General features: G+C 47.7%; 1 long non-coding RNA gene across 1 annotated transcript; it reads left to right on the top strand.

Annotated features, from left to right (window-relative positions):
• The first annotated feature begins 11482 nt into the window (after positions 1–11482).
• On the top strand, positions 11483–14442 carry LOC116271063. Its single transcript, XR_004179455.1, has 3 exons — positions 11483–11564; positions 12563–12624; positions 14273–14442. It is a non-coding gene; the product is annotated as an uncharacterized LOC116271063 (long non-coding RNA).
• The last annotated feature ends 3635 nt before the right edge of the window (positions 14443–18077 follow it).

The following is an 18077-nucleotide window of genomic DNA, read 5'->3' as shown; positions in this document are numbered from 1 at the left end:
ATTGTGGATCAATAATTCAAAAGACTCAAGACAAAAGTATCCACTCGGAGATCAGTGTTCTTGCAATGGGAGATGTATATGGAAAAACTATTCCCTTTGTAATCCTTTCCTTCTTCCCTCCAAAGCTCTCCATACCAACAAAATGAAAAAGTACACACACACACAAACACACAGACTTAAATAATTTGTGTGTCTACAATAATACAAAATACTGTGCTACACAGAGAACTACTCTCATGTCTGATGTCTGCTGTGTTATGTGTGCATTTTACCCCTGTTGTGGTTTCCTGTCAATCAGTGAGCAGTGGGAAACCTTTTAAAAGACATCCCTGGTTGGGTGTCAAAAATTTCAGGAAGTATCAAATCAGATGGATGTTATGCAGAATAACTCTCTGACCTTTAACCACCTCTTCCTGGTGTGTGCTGTGGATGCGTCTTCCTCCTCCTCAAAAAACACATCACGTATTCTGGGACAATAGCCTTAAAATACCTCCTTGAAGCCATCAAATATCAGTCCCAGTCTGGGTGGCTGTGGTTGTGGTTCTCCGGCGGGTGGTTCTCAGCCTGAGCACAGAATCTCCCGGGGAAGCTGTGTGAACCCCATCCAAGCCTATTGAATTAGAGGGTACCAAGGTGGAGCCTAGCAGATTAGCACACCAAAGTTTGCAGAATCACTCATTTGGTTTAATCCCTTCATTTTACCAAAGGGGAAACTGAGGCCCCAAAAAAGAGAATGGAATGACTCATCTAAGATCCAACTGTCTCGGTGCCAGGGCTGGAAATGTTCTTTACAGCGTCTTCTGGGGAGAGCAGAGCCTCAGGATATTTTTAAAAACATGTTCAAACCCTAGTTGGACTGAACTTTGCCAAGAGTTGGACGTTCTTCGGTGTGCGACACTTTCCAATGTTATACTTTTTAACGACATATGACGAATATCATCTCTGTTTTAAAGATGGAGAAACTGAGGTTTAGAAACGTTAAATAACTTGTCCAAGATCACACAGTTAATTTACACTGGAGACAGGATTCCCACTCGGGTCTGTCTGACTCCAGCTCTGAGTGATAGGTACCCCACCTATGACATAAAAACTCCAATTGACAGCCAAGTGACCTTTCCCCCTTCTGCAAATCTTTAAAAGCACTGGTGCTTTTCTCATAACCACTCCAGTTCTTAAAATGATTTTTTTTTTTTTTTGAGACGGAGTCTCGCTCTGTCACCCAGGCTGGAGTGCAGTGGCCCGATCTCAGCTCACTGCATGCTCCGCCTCCCAGGTTCACCCCATTCTCCTGCCTCAGCCTCCCTAGTAGCTGGGACTACAGGCGCCCGCCACCACACTCGGCTAATTTTTTGCATTTTTAGTAGAGACGGGGTTTCACCATGTTAGCCAGGATGGTCTCTATCTCCTGACCTCGTGATCCGCTCACCTTGGCCTCCCAAAGTGCTGGGATTACAGGTGTGAGCCACCGCGCCTGGCTTTAAAATGATTTTTTTTAAGAGAGCGAAGGGCTGAGGAGCAAGTGGCTTCTCTTAATAGAACAGTAATAAAGGCTGGTATCCTAATAGTCATTTTCCAGATATTTGTGCAGATAGAAACATTCACAATGATGACATTCCAAGTTGTAAATACTAGCTTTGTGGGTTTTGAAGGGTTTGTTTTGTTTTGTTTTGTTCTGTTTGAGACAGTCTCGTTCTGTTGCCCAGGCTGGAGTGCAATGGAGTGATCTCAGCTCACTGCAATCTCCGCCTCCTGGGTTCAAGCAATTCTCCTACCTCAGTCTCCCGAGTAGCTGGGACTACAGGTACATGTCATCATGCACAGCTAATTCTTGTATTTTTGGTAGAGATGGTATTTCACCATGATGGCCAAGCTGGTCTCCAACTGCTGGCCTCAAGTGATCCGCCTCCTCAGCCTCCCAAAGTGCTTGGATTACTGGTGTAAGCCGCTCTGCCTGGCCTAGTTTTGTGTTTTTTAAATCATTTTGTGGGTGTTTTCAGCCAGGCACTCCTTACAAAACAGTGTCCACAGCGTACCTAATAAACTGCAGATACTACCCAAAGTACGTGGTTTAACAACAAAAGGTGGTCAAGTGAAAGAATTGGTAAATGATCTGACTGTGAGGTTATCTGTTCTAAACACTTTGCAACAGAGTTGAACACATCAACAGCAATATACGTAATGCACCAAAGCAGGGGGCTGATGCATGTGGAGCCCCTGGCAAACTGTGCATGTCAGAAGGGCTTTGCTGCCTTGCTGCTGGCTTTGGCCAGGTAATGCCCAAATTAGGGTCTGTGTGGGTCTCCTCTCTTATCAGATTATTTTTTCATTATCACCACCCACTTTGAAAGTAAATTTCGTGTTTCCCAATCAATTTCCCAAGAGAAGTGGATAGGTCTATATAAACCAGGGGAAAATGGACAGTTGATAGACCACTTGAAAAAAATGGATGGGATTCAGGCCCAAAATATGGCACCTTGAAAATAGTGGATGTTTTAAGCTGAACCAATTTCTGAACTTCCCTTGAAGCAGGTCATAAGAACCTAGGTGACAGGTGCCCTCCCTATACTCGGGTAAAAGCGCATTTTTATCTGTGAAAAAGAGAAACTGGGCTAACAGGCCTTGCTGAGCTTCTCCCCGCTTTCCTACCCTTTGCTCATCCCCTCTGTTTCCTGTCATATTCTTCCATGACTTTCCATTCTTCATCAAACCCCGCATAAAAACACTCAGGTTTAAACATTTCTTTGGGTCTTCATTTCCTTACAAAAGCCCCTGTATCATGTAAAACATGTATTAAATAAATACATATGCTTCTCTCTTGCTAGCCTGACTTTTGTTACAGAGATCCTGCCAATAACCTGGAAAGGCAGAATTTAAAAATGTGTCCTCCCCTACAAAATCAAAGCGATTTTTTTTTCTCTGTCCTAGGTTGTTCTAGGTCAATGCAACTGGAGCGTCCTGCTGTCAGGGTAGTTACAGCCAGAACACATTTGGAGCTTGACAGCCTGAAACAACCACAATTCATCTATACATGATTTGCTTTCTCAGGATGAAGAAACAGAGACTTGTCTGACACGGTCACTCCCTTTTGGCCAACAAGCATCAGTTTCCTGACACCAGCGTTTCCTGGGGGAGGGTTAAGGAGATCCGCTGTTTTCTAACCCGCTCCTGAGTCTGATGGTGTCCGGATGACGTGATATCTCCCACCTGGGACAGCAACTGCTCTATCCATCTGGCACCTGCCTCTTGAGCTTTGCCTCCAGCGCCCTCTACAGGAGCTTGTTAAGAACTGGATGCCGAGAACTAGGAGAAAACCCCTGTCCCCGCTTACCTGGGACTGACAAGGGACATCCAGTGATAAAACCCGGCAAGTCCCAAGAAAACTGAAACAAGCTGATCACCCTGATAAATACCCTGATACCACTACAGGCGGTAGCTCACGCCTGTAATCCCAGCACTTTGGGAGGCCAAGGCGGTTGGATCACGAGGTCAGGAGTTCAAGACCACCCTGAACAAGATGGTGAAACCCCGTCCCTACTAAAAAATACAAAAAACAGCCGGGTGCGGTGGCAGGTGCCTGTAATCTCAGCTACTCGGGAGGCTGAGGCAGGAGAATTGCTTGAACCCAGGTGGCAGAGGGTGCAGTGAGTCGAGATTATGCCATTGTACTCCAGCCTGGGAGACAGAGTGAGACTCCATCTCAAAAAAAAAAAAAAAAAAAAAAAATAGACCTACGCTGGAGGGTCTAGTGGGGACACTGCACTATTAAACCGCTGTAAATGTACGGTTGAAGTTGGAGAATGGGGAGGGTATCTTAGTCAAAGTCCCCAAGGCCTGTGAAGCAGCAGCACAGTGTCAGTGTCAGATTCTGCAGCCCAAGCTGGAGCAAGAGGCTGGTGACTTACGGGATTCCTCGTGAGTTGTCAATCACTGAACAAACAACTACTAAACACTTGTATATGCCGGGAACCCTCCTTGGCACTAGTAACAAAAGATGCAGTATGGCATGGTCCTTGCTAGAGGAGGTGTCTACACAAGTGGCAAGTGTCCAGTGTGCAAGTGCTCCATGAGTGAAAGGCCTTGCACAGATGTGCCCTGGAAATGCCCTTACACTGCTGACAGGCGGGAGCTCCTTTCCGCAGGTACCTGAACACAGCAGGAGCCATTTGGCAGGGGTTGGGCCAAGGGCTGGGCTGAGGGGCAGGACATGAGGACGAGTTGGGTCTACTCCTGTTCCACGGCTCCACTTCCTGTCTGCCGCAGCCCCGGGGCAGAGTCCAGAAAAGACAAGCAAACACCTTGGTTTGAAAGGTAAAAGAAGTAATTAAATTTTCAGCTGTAGGAAGTTGGCTCAGTAAATTATGATCCTAAAGGAATTTGTGCTTTAATGATGATGAGAAAGATTATGTAGCCACATGGGACCGTGCATATGCTACCAAACTAGGTTTCTTCAAAAAGTAAATGTATGTTAGGATCATGCAATTAAATATGCAATCAGATGAAGACTGATTGGGAAAACAAACTGGACCCGATGTGTTCAGTGTTAAGATTCTGGGAGATCTTTTATTCTTCTCTTTTCAAAACCGGGTTTACTACAATTAAATCATTTTTATAATAAACAAGGGTAAATGTCATAAATGTTATAAAGGTCATATGTACAAAATTCTAATGAAAAATACATTTAAAAAAAAATACTGCCATAAATTAGACCTGTTACAAAAGGAAAAGAGAACAGCTCTGAATTATATGCTACTATGTACTCATAAAGCAATTTTTTTTTTTCTTGAGACAGTCTCTGTCGCCCAGGCTGGAGTGCAGTGGCGTGATCTCAGCTCCCTGCAACCTCCACCTCCTGGATTCAAGCGATTCTCCTGCCTCATTCTCCCTAGTAGCTGGGATTACAGGCGTGCGCCACCACACCCAGCTAAGTTTTGTATTTTTTAGCAGAGAGGGTGCTTTGCCATGTTGGCCAGGCTGGTCTCGAACTCCTGACCTCAAGTGATTCACCCGCCTTGGCCTCCCAAAGTTCTGGGATTACAGGTGTGAGCCACCACACCTGGCAAAAAAATAAATTAATTAATTAATTTTTTAAAAATTAAGTTACCCAGGAAGAGGAAAAGAAAAAAGAAAAAAAAGAAAAGGCTGCACAAGGGAATTAATTTTAATTCTCCTTTCAGCTCATGGGGCGTAATTATTTTGTCCATCTTCCCACCCTACTGGTGCCAGAGGTGGCGTCAGATCTCGAGGCCAGAAGGGACTCCACCACCCAAATCGAGCCGGATTAGCTGAGCTGCCTCCAGGCAGGCTGGGAAACGTAATCAGAGGCTGGTGTCCTTCCAAGAGACGCTCTTTGAAGGATAACAAACCCAGGCTGCCATCAAAATGAAGAGATGGGGACTGATTCAACAGCAGTGCCAGGCAAGCAGCAGCGCCTCACAACACAGGTTGTGCACCACAGCTAAGGAGGGAAAGCGGCTGCGGGGGCAGGTTCTCAGCTGCAGAGGGCCCCGCTCTCTCGGGGTCAGAGACGGGTCCAGGGCTACCTCACAGCACCTCACACCACCGGCCCCTGCGACCCCGACTCCTGGATATTTCACAAAAGGCTTGAGATTGTGCAAGTGTTAAAGACAGGACACTTCCTGTTTGTCCAGTTTCAAACCTCTACAGATGTCAGTTAAAATGACAACACATGAAGTTCCCCACCCAGGGCCCACCCCAGCACCTAAGGCTTCTCCCCAGGGATGGCTGGGCCTTGATTGAGGAAGTAGATATGAACTTGTAGGAAATGTGAATGGTTGTTAAATCAACTCTATTTGGAAACATGGTTCTTGGGTCAGAGGTGGCTGCTCTTGGAGGTGGTCCCATCCCTTCACTCTGTATGGCTCACCCTACTCTGTACCCCCAGAAAGAAGGAGCTGGGATACATCTGTGTAGAATTTCTTCTGGCCTCGCCCTGAAAACCAACCCTGTCCCAAGCTGGTAGACTGGGCAGATTTTCACACTGCCAGAAATTACCAAGATTTCTACCCCCTTTCTCCTGCTTCAACCAGCAAACTGGTCTGTCATTCCCAGGTGCCCTGGCTGGGTGCCCCTGAGCCCACAGTCCTGATCCTGACGAGATTTCAGCTCTTCCACACTCCTGGGAGGAATCTGCTATGGACGCTCCTTCCAGCTGTCTCCCCGGCCTATTCCTGGAAAGCAAACAGCCTCTTCTCCAGAAAAGAAGATGGGAGACAGAGGCCATCCTCTGAGATCCAGTGATAAAGCTTTTCCTTGTGTTCATGCGGTACTTACTGATGGCTTAATGAAGAGCCAAGTGATGAGGGAAACTCAGAGGTGAAGGAGACCTGGGTTCAGCCCCAAGGAGTTAGAACCTTGGAGACAGATGAAAGAAATGAACCAAAACCCTCTGGCAGGTGTCATACGCATGGCCCCCGAACCAGGGCAGCTCAGAGAGGGAAGACAGGCACTCCTAAGGGAAGGCCTCAGGGAAACACAGCTTCTGAGCAGCCGGGAGAGGGCAGTGGAAGTGGAGAGAAAGGGATTGTATGAGGGAGCGAAGGCTCTGTGGGGAAAGTCCAGGGCAGAGACGGGAAGGAGCAGAGATCAGCCAGAAGGACAGGAGGGGCTGGCCGGTGCAGGCTGGGAGACACTCAGGGCTCTGATCCGCAGCCCAGACTGAATCTAGGATCAACTCACCACACTTGTCTGAGAGGCACAAGAATGGGCCTTGGAGTGCATGATGGGGAGAGGAGCCCTGTATACCCAGGTCCTACAACGGCTCATTTTCAGCCCTGCTGACATGCCAAATGGCCCTGTGCTTGATCTCTGCCAAACAAAGTGAAGACTGCCCCTTCTCTCCTGGCATCCCTGATCGCCGGCTTCTCCTCCAGTCCCAGTTTCCCAATCCCCAGCCAAAGCTCCCAGGAGGCAGGAGAGGACCACCTAATCTCCCCTTTCCAGGAAGTCCCCTTTCTGTTCTCAGTTCAACTAAGCCACACCACCACCTTTCCCAAAGGGCAATGGGAACAGGGACCTGAATTCCCGGGACCATCTCTATTTCAAATACACTGGTCCCCTGGCGCCTTGGACCTTCACACTTGCCCGGTTGTGTGTTGCTGATTTTTAGTGCAGAGCATGAGGTCACCAGAGCAGGGGGCCCTGGACAGGGAAACTCTGCTCTGGGAGACTCTGCCCTGGGACTGGGCATCAGGGCTCCAACGTGCAATGGTGAGGCTACCTTGCTCCCGTCTAGTGCTCCCTCTCCTCCCCTCCCCACCACCCTTCCATTCTATGCTCACACCGTGTATGTGTCCATGTCTGTCTGCGTCAGGAGAGCTGCCGCCTCTTGGAGAACAAGGACTCCATCTCATTTGCCTCCAGATTCTCCCTGCTTCCCACCGACCAGTTGCATATTTAGAGTTGTCAATGAAATCTGTTCAACAAGAAAAGTTGGAAACGTGCCTACTGGACTCTGGGGAAGACACCCCTGTCTTGGCAGTGGACACTGCAGTTGGGAGCTCTCAACTGCGAGGGTATGGGCCTTGGAGTGGGAGATCTCCGACAGCCAGGAGAGTCCTGTGGTTGGCAGAGATCAGCGGATGCTGAATCAGTGCTGCGATGGCCAGCTCCACCGCCTTCCGTGGCCGAAGGGCTCCACCCAGAGGACAGTCAGCTTGATCCCTGTTCACACAGACCTTTCTCCACCAGGTGTAGAGGAGCCTCTGCCCAGTTTTCCTGAAGAAATTCAGCAACCCCCAGTGCCTCACCAGAATGACTCTGCAAAATACCTGCTTCTGCCAGCAGAGCCAGTCCTCAGCCCTTCCCTCCAGCCCCAGGAACGCCCCCTGTCTGCAAATAAGAGTGGAACTGGGGCAGCTCAGAATTCTGCTCCCACCTGGGGGAGCTCTGAGAACCAAATGAGGCAGGCTGTGGATGGGAACAAGCTACAGAAAAAAAGTACACGGCGCTGTTCAAACCCTAGGGGGTTTTTGGTTGTTGTCTGCAAGGCAAGAGGTGCTTTAAGAAAATTCTCCCCTCCTGTTTTCACTTCCTCTTCTCTCTCTTAACCCTGGGAAGGGGAAAATCCTACAAAGATTAGCAGCTGATGTGTGAAAGAACCAAAACAACATTCTTCTAGTTGCATTTTAACAGTATCTTCTGGCAGCCATCAGCTGGGTTCTGATGTTCCCAGCTCAAGGCCAGAAAGAATCACTGGATCAGAATGAAGTGTGCAGTTGGAAGAGACCTCAAAGGCCCTCTAGTCCGATGCACCAACACGCTGCCCTGTTAAAGTGCGTCAAAGTGTGCCCCGGAGCGTGGCCGCCTCCAGGTGAAAGGTGAGCGCTACCATATCGGCAGCTCTGTGGAGGACATTGGCTCTGGGTTATGCTAAACCACATGGGCCCACCATCCACTCGCCTGCAGCAGGGGCCGTGTTGTATTTCAATGGCACAGAGAACCCAGGGATGCCCTCATCCTGCCCAGCCTTGTTGTGATCCTCCTCTCACAACAAGTTCCCAGGGGAGCCAGGCCAAGGAGCTCATGAGAGGAAATGGGAGTCAAAGTTCCGTCGCAGTCCCCAGCCACGCCCACATCACGGATGTCGCTGAGCTCTGGGAACAGTTCCTAGACTAACTGGTATTGATCATAATGAATCTTTGTGTTACACATGGTGCAAGGCCCTGGGGTGAGCAAAACTGGGAGCAACTAGTAAGAGAGAAGGACACATTCAGAGGGTCTGGGAAGTAGGAAAACGAGGTGTGAAGAGTGTAGCTAAAAGGTGGCCCCAGCAGGCCTCTGCGGGAAACCAAGCCATGACACACGCTGACACTTTGCTCCGGTGCTGCCCCACACCTCCCCAGCCTGACGAACGCCTGCCCTGTGGTCAGGATGCAGCCCAAATATGCCTTCCCCTGCAAAGCCTTTCCCAACATCTCCACTTCCAGATAGGGACTGATGCTCCCCCGTCTGTGGCTTGGACAGTCTGCGTCTTCTACCAAAGAAGGTGTTTCCAGCCTGGTCACCATGGTATCCCCCAGAGCCTGGCTCATGATGGGTATTAAAGAAATATTTTTAATTAATTAATTAATTTTTTAACAATAGGGTCTCACTCTGTTGCCCAGGCTGGAGTGCAGAGGCACAATCATAGCTCACTACAGCCTCCAACTCTTGAGCTCAAGCGATCCTCCCACCTCAGCTTCCCAAGTAGCTAAGACTCCAGGTATGCTGCTCTGTCTGGATTTATTTTTTAATTTTTTATAGAGACAGGGTCTCACTATGTCACCCAGGCTGGTCTTGAACTCCTGACCTCAAGGGATCCTCCTGCCTCAGCCTCCCAAAGTGCTGGGACTACAGGTGTGAGCCACTGCACCTGTCCTGAAGTAATATGTGTTGGCTTTCATCTTTGTGACCCCAGTGACTAATACAATATATTACAGAATAGAAGCTGGGCAAATATTCCATGAATGAATGAATGAATGGATACCAAATGGTTATAGGGTTCACATATGGCCAGCCCTAAGGACAGGTACCCTATCTGCCACCATTTATGTTTCCCACAGAGCTTCACAGAGAAGCAACCACTTCACTGGAAAGACCAACTCAACTCAATAAATATTTACTGATATTTACTAATATTTACAATAAATATTACAACTCATCCAATAAATATTTACTGAGCTCCTACAATGCATCAGGCTCTGTTCTAGGTGCTGGGGACACAACAAGGTACAAAACACAAAGCCCCCTGCCTTAGGAAGTTTCCATCCAGTGGAGAATGAGGCCGACTGTGCCTGCTGTGTCACGCACACTTGCTGTTTCCGCTCACACCTTCCCCCTCTCCACCCCAGGACCCGCTTGTGATCCTGCCTCCTTCCGAGAGAATCTGCACCTTGATTTCCCCTTCCCAGCAAGTCCCCTGACTGTTCTCAGTTCAACCAAGCCACACTACTGCCTTTCCCAAAGGACAATGGAACAGGAACCTGAATTCCTGGTCTCATCGCCCTTTGGGCATCTCAATTTCAAATATGCTGGCCCCCTAGCACCCTGGACCTTCACACTTGCCAGATCATGTGTTGCTGATTTTTGGTGCAGAGCATGTGGTCACCAGAGCCGAGGGCCTTGGACTGGCAGACTCTGCCCTGGACAGTGTCTTCCCGAGGGGTAAGGGATGAGTAAGTCATGAAGGGTAACTGGAAGCGGGTAATGGGGTCATTGCAGTCATCAGTGGCAGATTCAGAAGAGGTGCTACTTTTGCTTCCTGGTCCTCAGATCTCACTCTGCATCTGCTGACAGCATCTTCTGCCTTTGGGTGGAACTGGCCCTCCTGTTTAAATTAAAGTGAATTAAATAGAATCAGCTTTCATAACTGAATGATGCAGAAATGTCCTGACAGTCACCCTCGCCTGGGGCACCTTGCCAGCACTGGGCCTTTGCAGTGTCCTGATCCCCGGTTTCCTCCTCAGGTGCGTCACTAGCTTCTCTGGCTACCTGGTTTCAGCAAGAAGTCTGTTAGTGCTCCCACCTGTTTTTTTGCAAGCGTTTAGAGAGGAGGTTGCCAGGCTCCAGGAAAACAGTTTGCTGGAATGTGGGCACTGTTCTTAGGAGCATTGCCCACTTTCCTGGGTGGCGTGACTACCTCACTAGGCACTGGAGGCGGGTGCTGAAAGGCTCTGAGAAACTCACTTGCACAGAATGAGGGGGTGTGCGTCAGCTTTAGAGACTTGGCCAATATGGTTTTCCCACAAAGAAAGGCACCCAGCACATTCTCAATAAAGACTCATTAATTTGAAAAAAAAAAAAAAAAGATACAAAATGCATGAGAAGAACTGTCTAAGTAATCATGTGGTGAATGGTTGCAAAACGATATTATAGCAAATGATCTTTTTAAAAAAAAAAAAAACTTGCTTCTTTTTATTTAATAATATACCTTCTAGCAAATGACATTCTCTGAATTAGGTTTTCATGACGTGGATTTGTTAAAGGTTTGAAGTGAATTGCATCCTTCCTGAATTACCTTTTCCTGCATCCTCGCTAAACTTGAGAGGCTGGTGGCTCCTGAAAGTAGCAATCATCTTTACATAATCCTTTTCATAACCACAGCACAAAGGAGGGGTGTCAGTATGCTCCCACACCAGAAGAAAGCCTTATGATTCTGCAATCATGGGGAATTCAAAAGATAGTGTTGTGCTGTGCAGTCCGCGTTTCATAGTTAATAAGTAATATCCTCTTCACTCCTTTTCTTTTTCTGCCAGTAAATTGAGCTTGGCAGGCCTGTTATTTTCCTTATAATGCCAACTGATGAAATTGCCTCCCAAATGCAAGCCATCGTCATTAACACAAGTGCCTCGGAAGGAGATGCAGAAGATGGCTCCCTCCCCTGCAGCTGGGGAGAGACAGCTGCCACTCTACATTAAAAAGCCAGTTCAAAGAATCAGATATGAAATCTTGCTCTTCAGGGCACCAAGCGGACTCGTGTGAATAGTCATCACTGTTCCCAGTCGATCTTGGGTAGAATAAATCCGTCCCCGGACTCCTGGACTCATTCGTTCAACAAAAGGGATCCGGTAAGGCTCCTAAGACTCTATTTTTCATTTCTCCTAGTTAGTTAGTTAGTTAGTTAGTTAGTTAGTTAGTTAGAGTTAGGATCTCACTCTGTTGCCCAGGCTGGAGTGCACTGGCTCAATCATAGCTTACTGCAGCCTCCAACTCTTGGGCTCAAGTGATCCTCCTGCCTCAGCCTCCTGAGTACTTAGTATTACAGGCAAGCACCACCATGCCTGGCTATTTTCTTTTTAATTTTTTTGTAGACATGGGGGTCTCACCATGTTGCTCAGGCTGGTCTCAAACTCCTGGCCTCAAGTGACCCTCCTGCCTCAGCCTCCCAAAGTGCTGGAATTACAGGTGTGAGCCACCACACCCAGCCCAGACTCCTAAGACTTTAGAAATAGTTGCCTTGTCCTCTGATAAGGAACCCCCAAAGAGAGCTGTAATTCTGACTGGTTTTCTCACTTGGGAATGGTTGTCTTGGAAGTAGCATTGCAGCTGACATCTCTGTATTTCTAAACTGCTCTGTGGGCTTTCTCTATCACATCAGGAGTCACTGCCACATGCCTTTTCTTCCACTTGCACAACAGAGCAAATGAAACGTAAGTCTCTGCTGGCTTTATAAACATAACTTGAAAGGCTCAGTTATTGAAATTAATAGGGATAAACATTTTTTCCCTATTGAATCACCTATTGGATCATTCAAAATTCACAGTGGGCCAGGCACAGTGGCTCATGCCTGTAATCTCAGCATTTAAGGAGGCGAAGTCTGGAGATCACTTGAGCCCAGGAGTTTGACATCAGCCTGGGCAAAATAGTGAGACCCCATCTCTTAAAAAAAAAGAAAGAAAGAAAGAAAGAAAGATTAGCTAGGCATGGTGGCGAGAGCCTGTATTCCCAGCTACTTGGGAGGCTGAGCCCAGGAGGTCAAGGCTGCAGTAAGGTGAGATTGGGCCACGGCACTCCAGCCTGGGACTTGTGCTCTCTCCCTGCTCTCTCTGCCTCTTCTCTCCCCTAGAAGCCCTCCTGGTCCAACCTGAACTTCTCCTTTAGATCCTTCAGTCTTCAGTGTGAAACAAGGTGAGTCTTTATCACTAAGTCCCTTTCCCGTTGTTTTGTTTTACCAATGATTTCTCCTCATCTGGGATGAAGGGTGAGGAAGGAAAGAGGGGAGTGAGGGAAAAGAGTGATGGGAAAAGCAATAATCACTCATCACTAACTGTCACTTATTAAAAACGAGCATCTCAATTAAAACTATAAAACTATGTTCATCGAGTTCAGCCTCACCCTGCAGAATCAGATTTTGACTTTCAGTTGCCCCCGTAGGGTCTAGTTGAGACTGATTAGTCAGACATAAATCATGGAGCTGGCTCATTCTTGGGACCCTTCAGGACTTCTTAGAAGCAGCAGCGCTCTGACATCCACAGTCTATTTCCCTAACCACCCCGACACGCACAAAAAATTACGTCTTCTTATACGTGTAATCGATCTTATTCTGAGAACTGTTCTGATTGGCTGCAGCTCGCTGAAGTGTAACCAACTACTGTGCCCTTGGAGCTCATATCGTTCCCTCCCATGAGGCTGCTACTTCTCCACCCCACTCTTGGCTAATCAAAACCCCACTCTCCACTGGTTAAACACATTCAACACACCCTTATTGTGGACCACGAGGCAGGCATTAAAAGCGATGTTGTGGTAGATTATTTAATAGTTCATGATATATTTGTTATATAAAAATAGCTGTTTATAAAACAATAGGTGTTATAAGTATAAACCCATTTTAAGATTTTTTTTCATGGACAGATATGGTCATCTCCAAAGGGTTCTTATTTTCCCTCTTGTGCTTTTCAACATTTCACAACATTTTACAGTGAGTACTTTTGGGTTTTTTTATTTTTTATTTTTTGAGACAGACAGGGCCTCACTCTATTGTCCAGTCTGGAGTGCAGTGGCACAATTACAGCTCACCGTAGCCTCAACCTTCTGGGTTGCTCAAGCAATCCTCCCACATCAGTCTCCCAATTAACTGGGACCACAGGCATGCACTACTATGCCTGGTTAATTTATGTATTAATTTTTGTACAGACTAGGTCGTCCTATGTTGCCCAAGCTGGTCTCAAATTCCTGGGCTCAAGCAATCCTCCTGCCTCCGCCTCCCAAAGTGTTGGGATTACAGGCATGAACCACTGCACCTGGCCACAGTGAGTAGTTTTGTAATGGAACAAATGTGAAAAGAAAACATCGTACCTGTTACAGGCTTCATTGTGTCTCCCCACTCAAATTCATATATTGAATTCCTAACCCCTAGTGCTTCATACTGTGACTATATTTGGAGATAAGGCTATATCAGGAGATAAAGAACACCAGCCATATTGGATTGGGGCCCATGGATATGACGTCATTTTACCTCGATGAAGTCAATGGTGGGTTCTCATCCAATATGACTGGCATCCTTATAGGAAGAGGAGATTGGGGCCGGGCGCGGTGGCTCACGCCTGTAATCCCAGCACTTTGGGAGGCTGAGGCAGGCAGATCACGTGAGGTCAGGGGTTCGAGACCAGCCTGGCCAACAGGGTAAAACTCCATCTCTACTAAAAATACAAAAAATTAGCCGGGCGTGGTGGTGCAGGCCTGTAATCCCAGCTACTCTGGAGGCTGAGGCAGGAGAATTGCTTGAACCCGGGAGGCAAAGGTTGCAGTGAGCCAAGATCTCGCCATTGCACTCCAGCCTGGGCGATGGAGCAAGACTCTGTCTTGGAAAAAAAAAGGAAGAGGAGATCAGGACCCAGACAACCACGTGAGGACACAGCAAGAAGGTGGCCATCTGCAAGCCACAGAGAGTGGCCTCAGAAGAAACAACGCAGCCAACCTCATGATCTTGGACTTCTGGCCTCTAGAACTATGACAAAATAAATGTCTGTTGTTTAAGTCGTTGAGTCAGTGGTATTTTTTACAGCAGCCCTAGGAGACTGAGACACCACCCACCTTTCAAAGACCAGCTCCAATGCCAGCCCTGCCACGAAACCGCCCGTTCCCAAACTTCCCCTCCACCCAGTCTTCGGTGGTTATGGTTTTTGTGTCATTTGGCCTTGTTTAGAGTAAACTTTGCTCACCCTTCTCCCCTGCTAGGCTTCCTGAGAGTGAGGTCTGTGTCTCATTTGTCTTTTTTAATTCCACCACTACTTGTCTGGATGTCTGGGAGGGCTCATTAGAGGCTGTTGGAAACATGAGAGAACAACTTCCCTGGGATGCCAGGGGTGGAGGGGGGGCAGTGGGCGGGGTCAGACCACAGAGATGTTTCATGGTGCTGATGCTGGTGGTGGTGTGTGTGTGTGCCTGTGCGAGTATGTATATGTATGTATATATGTGTACATGTGTGTGCATATGTGAGTGTGTATGTGTGTGCATGTGTTTTGGGGGAGGGTGTGGTCGTTGCAGGAGGTCGCCACCTCTTACCAATTGTGTGATTTTTGGGGTCAATCACACTTCACACCCAAGCCTTAGGAGTTTACAAAGCATTCTCATGTGTATTATCTCATTTGGTTGCCATAACAATCTGCCAAGGTTACATATCATTTCCTCCCGTTCATGGGTGAGGTAACCATCCTCAGAGTAGGTGCAGAACAACACGTTTAATGATGGAAACTTCACAACGATAAGGGCGGGAACGTGCTGAGTGCCTGGTGCCACATGGCTGCGTGCCTTGTCCCCATTCATCCTCATGACCAGCCCGTGGAGAAGGAATATTTCACAGATAAGGAAATTGAGGCTCGGAGGGGTTGCCTGAGATCACACAGCTCAGAAAGGATAGAGCTGAGACTGAAACTCAGGCTGATAGATCCACAGCCCACACTCAGAATCACAATGCATGCCGTCCTCTTCCCACGTAAATAAGTCTATAGAGGGGGCTAAATGTGGGGCACAAACAGATATTGCTCCAAAATTCAGAGGCTGAGTTGGTCTGGAAAGGCTTCTGACAAGGTGAGAGTTGACACAGCTGAGTACAGAGGATGCGGTGGGGCCAGCCTGCCCTCCCCCAAACCCCCGCCCTGCCCCCAGTGCTCTTTGTAGCGAAGAGTCTCGCAACTCAGGTTTAACCACCCAATCCAACTCCCCACACCCCGCAGGGCGCCCCAGCATGTACTGGCCACTGCACTGGGAGGTGCAGGGACACAGAGAGGATTAAGAGAAGGTCCCTGCCTCTCAGGAGCCATCTCCTCAGGAGGGCAGGTGGGTGCAGAATAATTGATTCATGACCTAAGCAGACATGAATCAATTACACTGCCATTACTTTAATGTTCTACCCAGGGCTTCAAGGGAAAAGCTCTGGTCCCAATTCTGCCACTATTTGCTAGGAGACTTTAGGCAAATCACAGCCCATCTTGTGGCTTCAACTTCCCCACCTGGAAATGGAGTCACTGAACATGTACTGCAGAATGACTTCTGTGGGGCAGCTTCAATCATTTACATCCAGTTTCCATTCTCCCACGCCCACCTCCCGGTTCCACACCATCAAAACCTCTAACCCTGACAATTAAATTTTTTTAAAAGCAGCCTATATCTTGAAGAAGGGGGTGGAAATAGCACTGATCGCCAGCTTATACCCCAAGCCATCCTTGGCCCCAGGGTAAAAGACCCAGCAAGGCCACAGCACACCCTCCTGGGCTGGATGAAGTTCTCAGAGGAGATGGTGTAAATGGATTAGCTACAGGCTCCAGGAGAACACCACCCCTCTGAATTCAGTGCCACACTCTGTGGGCCTCTCCTAGCTTTGGCTCCTCTTCTTGAACACTCTCCTCCTGGAAAAGGTCCTAAGAGGTGAGGGAAAACCTCTTATTGATTTATTTCTTGTTAAGACTCAAGAGTCAAGAGGGAGTCTTAAAGAACTGGCTCAACAAGATTTTCTCACTTAAGGCCGGACACAGTGGCTCACGCCTAAAATCTGAGTGTCAGAGGTGTTCCAACCAGAGCAACGCCATTTTGAGTGAGGGCTAGGAAAATAAGGCTGAGACTTGCTGGGCTGCATTCCCAGAAAGTTAGGCATTCCTAGCCTCTAGATGTTTACAATTAAGGGAACAAACTAATAATGTTTACTAAAACAGACCCAGACTTGGGAGTGTCCAGATGTCCTGATATCTGGAGAACAAAGGCATTCCTAGTTTTGCTTTAAAGATAATAATATCGAGTCTTGCAAAATATAGTAATTAAGAAAATGAATCCTTTATGACAAACCCTTACAGCAGAGCACATCTCCCCATATAGACAAGCATTGTACCTAGGGTGGATGCGTTCCTCCTCTAACTTTCGGGCACATCCTACTCTGTCTATGGAGTAGCTGTTCTTTCGCCACTGAACTTTCTTAATAAGCTTGCTTTTGCTTTGCACCGCGGATTCGCCCTGAATTCTTTCTTGTGCGAGATCCAAGAACCCTCTTTTGGGGTTTGGATCACGACCCCTTTCCTGTAATACTAGCACTTTGGGAGGCCGAGGCAGCTGGATTGCTTGGGCCCAGGAGTTTGAGACCAGCCTAGGAAAGGTGGTGAAATCCCATCTCTACTAAAAATACAAAAATCAGCCAGGTGTGCTGGTGCACACCTGTAGTCCCTGCTACTAGGGAGGCTGAGATGGGAGGATCACTTGAGCCTGGAAAATGGAGGCTGCAGTGAGCCATGACTGTGCCACTGCACTCCAGCCTGGGCAGCAGAAAGAGACCCTGTCTCAAAAAAAAAAAAAAAAAAAAAAAAAAAAATCTCTCGTAAGTACACAAGTTGAATAAATGGAAATATTTCCCTAACTGGATCCTGTTGACCAATGCAAAGTGGCTTTACATTCTAGAGCACATTTAGCACCTTGGTACGAATTTGGTTTATTTTCTTCATATTTTTTTTAAAGATAGGAGAAAAACTACATGCAGAGGAAAATTCTTTCTGTGGACTAAGCCCTTCGCTTTCTTAACCTCAGCTTTCAAGTTTAGATGTCCAAAAAAATTTTAAGAAACTTCTGCTACAATAAGATGATCCCCTTCTCTGAAGGGTAAGAAGTGGGGGTCTCCTCTTTCCATGGGTTCCCCATGCTACAATCCCAGGGCTGCCTAATCATTACAGGGTCTCTCTTAATGCTCTCGAAGTTGGATTTCTACAACTCACCCAGCATCTCCAGGGGCTGAGGCTCTATAAAAAAAACCCTCGTCTTCCTGAGCAGCTACAGAACCCAAAAAGACGTGGTGAAAGACAGATTTCCCAGTAGCTGCGCCCACAGGGTTCCGGGGCCTACAAGCTGAAGCCTATAGCAGGTGAATCTCCTGTGTGAGAGCCAAGCCAAACAAGCTACCAATGCTGCCATTCACCCCATGCACAAAGAAAATGCACCCAAGTCTCCGTCATGTGCTCGTCTGACAAGGCGGTGACACATCTATCTGCCCAGCACTGTATTCTTCACTAGGAGTTCAAAAATGAAAAGACAAAGTTCGTGTCTCTAGGAACTCAAGTTCTAGTCGGGGAACACAGAGGTCTCCAATCCTCCTCACCCTTCAC

The sequence above is a fragment of the Papio anubis genome, chromosome 17 (genome assembly GCF_008728515.1).
Source record: "Papio anubis isolate 15944 chromosome 17, Panubis1.0, whole genome shotgun sequence".
Lineage (NCBI taxonomy): Eukaryota > Metazoa > Chordata > Mammalia > Primates > Cercopithecidae > Papio > Papio anubis.
Note: the sequence above shows the minus strand (reverse complement) of the source record. Positions and strands in the feature narration are given on the sequence as shown.